Genomic DNA, 9,815 nt, shown 5'->3' on the forward strand with positions numbered 1-9,815 from the left:
AGGCGCCAGTTTTGGGAGCACGATATCTGAATTTTCGGGATATAACAAGGCGCGGGTTGAATTTTAGGGACAAGCCTAACGTGTAATATTGTACTTGTTCGTACCAAATCAATTCGCACTTCCCTCAACCAAAAATAAAATGAAAAAAATAAAAATATTCACACCACACAAGGAGAGAGTCTTGCCCCATTTTACTATAAAAATGATATTCAAAGCTACTCCCTCCTACCATCTATATAGGGCCAAATGCGGTTTTCGATGCTAACTTTGACCAAATATGTCACACCCTCGATGCGACTATATCTCCCACGTGTCGAGGCACGACTTAGAGGCATAATCGCATTGAAGGCATATGTCGCAAGTTAGGCAATCTTCACAACATCTCATGTAATATGAATAATAAAGGGGAGATAACATAGTTGGCTTACACTCGCCACGTCAATCAAGTACATAAATAACATTACATCATCCAAACACTCATGGCCCGACTATGGCGCCAAAATAAAAGATAGCCCAACAAGCGGCACGGTCCCAAACACCCCCAACTGGGCACCACTACTGATCATCGGGAAAGGAAACATAGTAACGTTAAGAGTCTTCGTCGAACTCCCACTTGAGCTCATACGCGTCTCCTGGAGCGGAATCATCAGGTCCTGCATCTGGTGTAATAGTAATCTGTGAGCCACAGGGACTCAGCAATCTCGCACCCTCGCGATCAAGACTATTTAAGCTTATAGGTATGACAGGGTACAAATATGTGGAGCTGCAGCAAGCGACTGGCAAGTATGGTGGCTAACTTATTCACAAAAGAGAGCGAGAAGAGGAGGCAAAGCACGAGCGAGAAACTAGAGAGCAACCTGCGCAAACATTACTCCAACACCGTGTCCACTTCCCGGACTCCGCCGAGAAGAGGCCATCACGGTAACACACTCGGTAGATTCATTTTAGTTAAGTTAAGGTTCAAGTTATCTACAACCGGACATTAACAAATTCCCATCTAACCATAACCGCGGGCACGGCTTTTGAAAGTTCAACCTGCAGGGGAGTCCCAACTTAGCCCATGACAAGCTCTCACGGTCAACGAAGGAATAGACCTCCTCCCAAGATGTTCCGATCAGACTCGATATCTCGGTTCTTCAAGACACTTTGACAGGTTAAAACAAGACCAGCAACACCGCCCGAATGTGCCGACAAATCCTGATAGGAGCTGCACATATCTTGTTCTCAGGGCACACTCAGATGAGACTAGCTATGAGTAAAACCAACCCTCAACTTTCCCCGAGGTGGCCCCGCAGGCAGCTCAGTTCGGACCAACACTCAAAGGAGCACTGGCCCGGGGGGGGGGGTTAAAATAAGATGACCCTTGGGCTCCGGTAACCCAAGGGGAAAAGAGGCTAGGTGGCGAATGGTAAAACCAAGGTTGGGCATTGCTAGAAAAGCTTTAATCAAGGCGAAATATCAAGGGGTTCCCATTATAACCCAACCGCGTAAGGAACGCAAAATCCGGGAACATAACACCGATATGACGGAAACTAGGGCGGCAAGAGTGGAACAAAACACTAGGCGAGAGGCCGAGCCTTCCACCCTTTACCAAGTATATAGATGGATTAAGATGACAAGATAATATAATGATATCCCAACAAGTAAATAAATGTTCCAACAAGGAACAGCCTCCAATCTTCACCTGTAACTAGCAACGCTATAAGAGGGGCTGAGCAAAGCGGTAACATAGCCAATCAACGGTTTGCTAGGACATGGTGGGTTAGAGGTTTACATGGCAATTTAGGAGGCTTGAAATCAAGTGGTAGGCATCGTAGCACTGGCATAGCAAAAGAGCAAGCAAACTAGCATAGCAAAGATAGTAGTGATTTCGAGGGTATGATCATCTTGCCTGCACAGTTGTCAGAGTTGACTGGATCCTCAAAAGCAAACTCAACGGTCTCCTCATTAGCGAACTCGTCTCCCGGCTCTACCCAAACAAGACAAACAAGCAACAAGGATACAATCAACCACGTGCAAACTCAAACAACACAATGCAAAGAAGATATGCTATGCGGGATGTAATGCGGGATGCAAAATGCAAGATATGACAGGAAATGCATGAACCTGGCCTCAACTTGGAATTCCAAGTGTGCCACTTGAAAGATGAGACGAAATCGCTTGAAAATGATATAAAGAACGCCGGAATCGGAGTTACGGTTTCGAAATGGCAAGCGATTCAAATATGACACCGGTTTGTGATTTACAGCAAGTAGGCATCTAAATGCAATGGAATGAACATGCTACAGCACCCAAACATGACAACAAGATACATGGCAGGGATGCATTCAAGATGCTTAACAAAAGTCTAGCACTGAGCTACGGCCAATTCATCCATTAACAGGTTCAAACAAGCATGGCAAAAATGCATATGACAAACAGATCTCAGACTTAGTGAAATTAACACTTGTCTGGAATTTCAGATCAGGTAGCCCTCTTCGGAGCAACAAAACTACAAGCTACAGTATCTTAACAAGGCAAAGTAAAGCATGGCATGGAGCTACTCAAAGATCTTAACAAAAGTCCCTTAGTGACCTTGAGCCAAAAGGGATCAGAAAATACAATTGCAAGCATGTGAACATAGCAAAAACATAATCAGTTTTCATACTTAGTGAAAACTGACACATGCTGAAATATAACTCAAGTAAGCATGTTTACGAACTCGATGCACTCACTACGGTGCAAGTCATGGCAAGACAAGCATACACCCATCAATAAGGCACAAAATTCAATCTAGGCATTGCAAGAACAATAGCATAGCATGCACGGATCAACTACAACATCATCGGCAAAATTGCAAACAAGTTGACAATCTGCGCAGATTCACAAAGTATCAAAAGTAGAGCTCGATTGAATCAAGCTAGGGTGCTCCATAATTGCAAACAAAGACATGGATCGATAGAGCACTACAAGATTAACAAAACATCCTTACTGATCATCCTCAAAAGAGGCACAGATCACTAGGAAACAACATGAACATATGACAACATGAGATAAACAGCTCAAGGACTTATTCCCACTAAGTCCCTGAAAACAGAATTACTAAGTGCACCACTTTGCAAGCTTGCACAAGTCACCACACACATCACAAAAATACATGGGTTGCACCTCTGGAAAGATGACAAAACCCTCAACAACACATATGTAGAGCATCAGGGCATAGCATGCACACATTAATCATGGCAAAAATGACAAAAACCTAAATGGAGCAGCAGATCTGACAATTAACTCAAGTAGCCCTCTTCTAACAGCATTTCGGGCATCAAGATGAACTCAAATGAAAATGATGTGATGGAATGAAATGATGTACTCTATGAGATGAACATTTCGATATGCTATATGCATGAATCGGAGCTACGGATGCAAAGTTACGGGGTCATGAACATGAGCACATGGATCTGCAAAAATCGGGACTTGGAGAAAAAAAGACCACCTAGGGTTTCACTGTTCACGGATCTAGATCTCGTGCACTGTAGCACGACGGCGCACACTGTAGCATGGCGGGGAGGAGGACGGCGGCCGGCGAGGGCGAGGTCGCTGGTGGCCGGGGGCGGCGGCCGGATCTTGCGGCGCCGGAGGCACCGGGCGGCGGGCAGAGGCGAGGGCCGGCGGGCGGAGGCGAGGGCCGAGCCGCCGGAGTTGGCGCGCGGCGGCCGGCGTGTCGGTGGTGGTCGGCGCGGGGGCGCAAGGCGGCGCGGGCGGTCGGGCGAAGGAGGGAGACGACCCGGGCGGCGGCGGGAGCGACTGGGCCGTGGGGGCCCGGCTCGGGCCGCGGCGGGCTTCGGCGGTGGCGGCGGCACGATGCCACGTGGCAGCCCCTCAGTGGATGCGGGCGGCGGTGGCGTCTGTCCGGCGAGAAACGGACATGGCCGGTGCGCGAGGTGGATTTTTTTAGGGTTTCGGGGGGAGAGGAAGATCCGAAAACGGAGGGGTTCTTTAAATAGAGGTAGAGGGAGCTAGGAGAGTCCAAATGAGGTGCGGTTTTCGGCCATGCGATCGTGATCGAACGCTCTAGATGATGGAGCAGAGTTAGGTGGGTTTTGGGCCAAATTGGAGGGGTGTTGGGCTGCAACACACATGAGGCCTTTTTGGTCCCTCGGTTAACCGTTGGAGTATCAAACGAAGTCCAAATGATACGAAACTTGACAGGCGGTCTACCGGTAGTAAACCAAGGCCGCTTGGCAATTCTCGGTCCAATATGGAAATGTTTAATCCCCACACACGAAAGAAAGCTAGAAATGACCACCGGAGGAGAACGAAGCGCCGGAATGCAAAACGGACAACGGGGAAAATGCTCAAATGCATGAGATGAACACGTATGCAGATGCAATGCACATGATGACATGATATGAGATGCTTGACAACGACAACAACACATGGAGACAAAACCCGAACCCGAGGAAATAAATATAACTTAACGCCGGAAACGGCAAGAGTTGGAGTACAAATTGGGAAAGTTACATCCGGGGTGTTACAACACTCCACCACTACGAAAGGATCTCGTCCTGAGATCTAGGACTGAAAGAACGCCGGGTACTCAGAACGGAGGTGATCCTCGCGTTCCCAGGTAGCTTCACGGTCGGAATGGTGTGACCACTTAACTTTGAGAAATTTGATTGACTTGTTGCGAGTCTTGCGTTCAGTCTCTTCAAGAATAGCAACTGGGTGCTCACGGTAAGAGAGATCTACTTGGAGCTCAATGTCCTCGAAGTTGACGGTGCGATCAGGAGTCTTGAAGCACTTTCGAAGCTGAGAGACATGGAACACGTCATGAACATTTGCAAAGTTTGAAGGAAGCTCGAGTTGATAGGCGAGGTCGCCTCTCTTGCTGACAATCTTGAAAGGTCCCACGTATGTGGGGGCAAGCTTCCCTTTGATACCGAAGCGACGAGTACCTTTCATAGGAGAGACGCGGAGGTAAACATGATCTCCGATCTCGAAAGCCAAATCACGGTGCTTACTATCATAGTAGCTCTTCTGACGGGATTGGGCTGCTTTGAGGTTATCTCGAATGACTTTGCACATTTCTTCTGCCTCTGTGATTAAGTCATTACCCAAAAGCTGACGTTCACCGGTTTCAGACCAGTTGAGAGGGGTACGGCACTTCCTGCCATACAGAATTTCAAATGGGGCCTTGCCCGAACTTGCTTGAAAACTGTTGTTGTAGGAGAATTTAGCATAAGGAAGACAATCCTCCCACTTCATGCCGAAGGATATCACACAAGCCCTGAGCATATCTTCAAGAATCTAGTTGACACGCTCGACTTGACCGCTTGTTTGAGGATGGAAAGCTGTGCTGAAGCGGATGCTGGTGCCCATGGCCTTCTAAAAAGAATCCCAAAACTTCGAGGTAAAGATGCTGCCACGGTCTGAAGAGATCACTTGTGGAATACCGTGCAGAGAGACAATACGAGAGGTATAGAGTTCCGCCAATTGAGCTGCAGTGATCGACTCTTTGATAGGCAGAAAGTGAGCCACTTTGGTGAGTTTGTCGATGACAACGAATATAGCATCATTGCCACGCTTGGACTTTGGAAACCCAGTCACGAAGTCCATTTCAATGTGGTCAAACTTCCATTCTGGAATGGCAAGAGGTTGGAGGAAACCTGCTGGCCTTTGGTGTTCGGCCTTCACTCTTCTGCAGACATCACATTCACTCACGAATTGAGCGATTTCGCGCTTCATTCGAGTCCACCAATAAGCCTGTTTAAGGTCCTGATACATCTTCGTGCTCCCAGGGTGGATGGAGAGGAGAGAATTGTGAGCCTCATTCATGATCACTTTACGAAGGTCACCTTTGGGTACAACAATACGATCCTCGAAGAAAAGAGTGTCCTTGTCATCAAGGCGGTAGCACTTGTACTTGGGTTGACTCTTGGCAATCCCAATCTTCACCTTTTTCACCATAGCATCAAGAAGTTGAGCTTGGCGAATCTGGTCTTCTAAGGTAGGAGAGACTTGAAGGTTGGCAAGGAAACCTTGAGGAACAACTTGCAGGTTAAGTTTGCGGAAAGCTTCACAAAGCTCGGGTTGATAAGGCTTGAGAATCAGACTGTTGCAGTAAGCCTTTCTGCTCAATGCGTCAGCAATCACATTGGCCTTTCCTAGAGTATACTCGATACTCGGATTATACTCTTGAATCATTTCGACCCATCGAGTTTGCCTGAGGTTGAGATTAGGCTGAGTGAAGATGTACTTGAGACTCTTGTGATCAGTGAAAATGTCCACTTTTCTTCCCAATAGAAGATGTCTCCAAGTCAAAAGAGCATGCACAACTGCCGCCAACTCGAGATCATGAGTGGGGTAGTTCTTCTCATTAGGCTTCAACTGGCGAGATGTATAAGCAACAACTTTCTTCTCTTGCATCAATACTGCGCCAAGACCTTGGAGAGAGGCATCACAAAAGACCTCGTATGGCTTGGATTCATCAGGCGGAGTGAGAACTGGAGCAGTGATCAATTTCTCTTTCAAAGTGTTGAAAGCAATGTCACACTCCGGAGACCAAACGTACTTGATGTGCTTCTGGAGAAGATTAGAGAGAGGCTTCGCGATCTTGGAAAAGTTTTCAACGAATCTTCGGTAATAGCTTGCGAGACCGAGGAAGCTACGGAGTTGCTTCACGTTCTGAGGAGGTTCCCAATTCACAATTGCAGACACCTTCTCAGGATTCACGGCAATGCCCTTGGCAGAGATGATATGACCAAGATAAAGAACCTCATCAAGCCAAAATTCACACTTGGAGAACTTGGCATAGAACTTGTGTTCCCTGAGTTTATCGAGAACCAAAAGCAAGTGCTTGGCATGATCTTCCTTGTTCTTGGAGAAAACCAGAATGTTGTCGAGATAGACCAAAACGAAGTCATTGGTGTAGGCGTTGAAGATGAAGTTCATCATGCGAGAGAACGTCGGAGGAGCGTTGACGAGGCCAAAAGACATGACAGTGTATTCATATGAACCAAAGCTTTTCCTGAAAGCCGTCTTGGGAATATCTTGCTCACGGATTCGAATCTGATGATAACCCATACGGAGATCAAGCTTGGAGAATACTCGAGCACCTTTGAGTTGTTCGAACAGCTCATTGATGTTGGGAAGTGGGTATTTGTTCTTGATGGTCTTCTTGTTCACTGGACGGTAATCAACACAAAGTCGGTCCATTCCATCCTTCTTCTTCACAAAAAGAACACCACAACCCCACGGAGAAGAACTAGGCCGGATGAGACCCATTTTCTCTTGAATATCGAGTTGCTTCTTCAGCTCCTTCAACTCTTCAGGTCCGAGCTTGTAAGGACGCTTGCACACAGGTTCCGTACCAGGCTCAAGATCAATAACAAATTCAACTGGCCGGTGCGGAGGCATTCCTGGAAGCTCTTCTGGAAAGACGTCTTGATATTCGCAAACGACTGGAATTTGAGATATAGCATCCAATTCACCCTTCTCATTGAGAGAAAATAGACGGATAGAATTATCCCGAGCGGCAAAGACAATTACATCCTCTGACGAATGAGTCAATTGAATCTGCCTGGCTGCACAACAAGCTGAGCCTTGTGCTTAGAAAGCCAATCCATCCCGAGAATAAGATCAATATCCGTGTTACCAAGAACCATTAGAGAAGCCAGAAACTTGAAATCACCCATCAAGATAGAAATATCCGGAACCATCAAACTAGAACTCAGACGCTTAGCTGGAGAGACGACTTGCATGTTCTCCGATGCAAATGGGAATGACATGAAGGAATGCGATGCACCAGAGTCAAAAAGTACTTTTGCGGGAATATCATTAATAGGAAGGTTACCCATGATCACATCTGACGAATCCTCTGCCTGAGCTGCATTCATCAAGTTGACCTTGGCGTGCTTGGGATTATGCTTGACCACAGTTGTACTTGCCGATCTGACAGGAGGAGGAGGAGGAAGATGCCTCTGATTGAAACACTTGTTGGCATAGTGACCCTTCTGTTGGCACTTGTTGCACGTGACCTCTGAAAGCGGACGGTGATATAGAGCACTCGATCTTGGAGTTTGAGACGAGTCTTTTTCTGAAAGCCAGGGTGGGGGGGGGGGGAAGAACCACTTCCACCTTTGCTCTTCTGCTGATACGGCTGACGGAACGGGGGAGGAGGAAGCCAATACTTCTGCTGCTTGGCCACTTGAGTAGAGGAAGAAGGAGTAACATCTCTGACTCGCTTCTTGGAAGCATCACACCTCAACTGAGCAGCCTCTTGCTTCAATGCCATGTTGTAGAACTCATCGTATCTCAAGGGCTCAAAGAGAACAAGAGCGAGCTGAATTTCTTCTCTGAGACCACCCCTGAACTGATATATCATGCTCTTCTCATCAGGCACGTCCTGCTTGGCAAAGCGGGCGAGCTTCTGGAACAACTTGTTGTAGTCATAGATAGACAAAGAGCCTTGCTTCAGGTTGCGGAATTCCTCACGCTTGCTTTCAACCACGCTTTGAGGAATATGATGAGCTCGGAAATCTCGACGGAAATCATCCCAAGTGATAACACGTCCACCTCTAGAGTCCTTGTACTGCTGGAACCATTCTGCAGCTTGATCTTTGAGTTGGAAGGAAGCGAACTTGACAAAGTCCTCAGGCCTGACGTTACTGCACTCGAAATGCTTGCACAGATCCACAAGCCAATCGTCAGCATCGGTTGCCTCAACACAATTGCTGAAAGTCTTTGGCCCGTTAGTAAGGAACTGGTTGAGTGAAGCAAAGTGATTCTGATTGCTGCCTTGATTCCCTTGACTGCCTTGATTGCGCTCTTGAAGAATTTGCATGATCAACTGTGTGTTTGCATTGGTTGCGGCCATCACAGCTTGCCATGCCTCTGGAGGAGGTGGAGGTGGTGGCGGATCAGGATTCGGAGTCGTGCGCGTTGGAGGAGCCATCCTGAAGAGGTTGACCACCATTAGCACATTGACAGACAAATATTGAAGCTGAATCCAACGGAATGAAAATTGCAACATATAGTCTTCACATCCGAACAAAATGAACGAATGCATTCCTCTTGAAATGGTCACATATCCATAAATTGAGAAGCCACGTAGAATTAAGGTAGAGAAATAAATCAACAAGGTACGGATCAAGAACGAATAATTGGTAAGAAATCCCAATCTCAAACCAATATCCGTGGAAGAACTAGAGCTACAAGAATTCCCACCTATGAAACTCCCGAACCTTTCCGGTTATGCAATCAGGTGTTGGGGATATAGGGGAAGCATAATATCTCACCCAAACTAGCAAATCCTACATCCAGCTGTATCCATCCTTCAACACATAACCAAGAAACCTTCGGAAACCATCTACCTCAACCTTCGAAAAGCATCCGTTATACAAGTTATGGCGATACTCCCGAACTCCCGCCCCAGTACTGGGTGGCGTCGAGGTTATCTCACCAACGAACTGCATAAAAGAGATTTTCGATGTCGGTGTACTAGACTCAGGTATTCCAGAACTGCAACGATAAAATTATGATGACAACACCTCAGAGCTCAACTCCCCGGGACACTTCCACTAAACCCCTGACAGGAGGCACCAAGACAATGTTCTCATCATAAAACCATCGGAACGATTCCAAGATACCCGCGTGATCCTAAATTTTTTTTAGTGAAATTTGAGAAGAGAAGAGTCAAAAATCTACGTCAGGATGCCTTACCAGAGCGATGAGGAGACTGGGAAGTGAAAAGAATTCCTAAACTCTCCGATATATAATTCCTAAATGACTCAAAACATTTTTCTAGACACAACTCAGCCGCTAATAACGATCAAGCA

Source organism: Triticum urartu, chromosome 4, assembly GCF_003073215.2.
Source record: "Triticum urartu cultivar G1812 chromosome 4, Tu2.1, whole genome shotgun sequence".
Taxonomy (NCBI): Eukaryota; Viridiplantae; Streptophyta; class Magnoliopsida; order Poales; family Poaceae; genus Triticum; species Triticum urartu.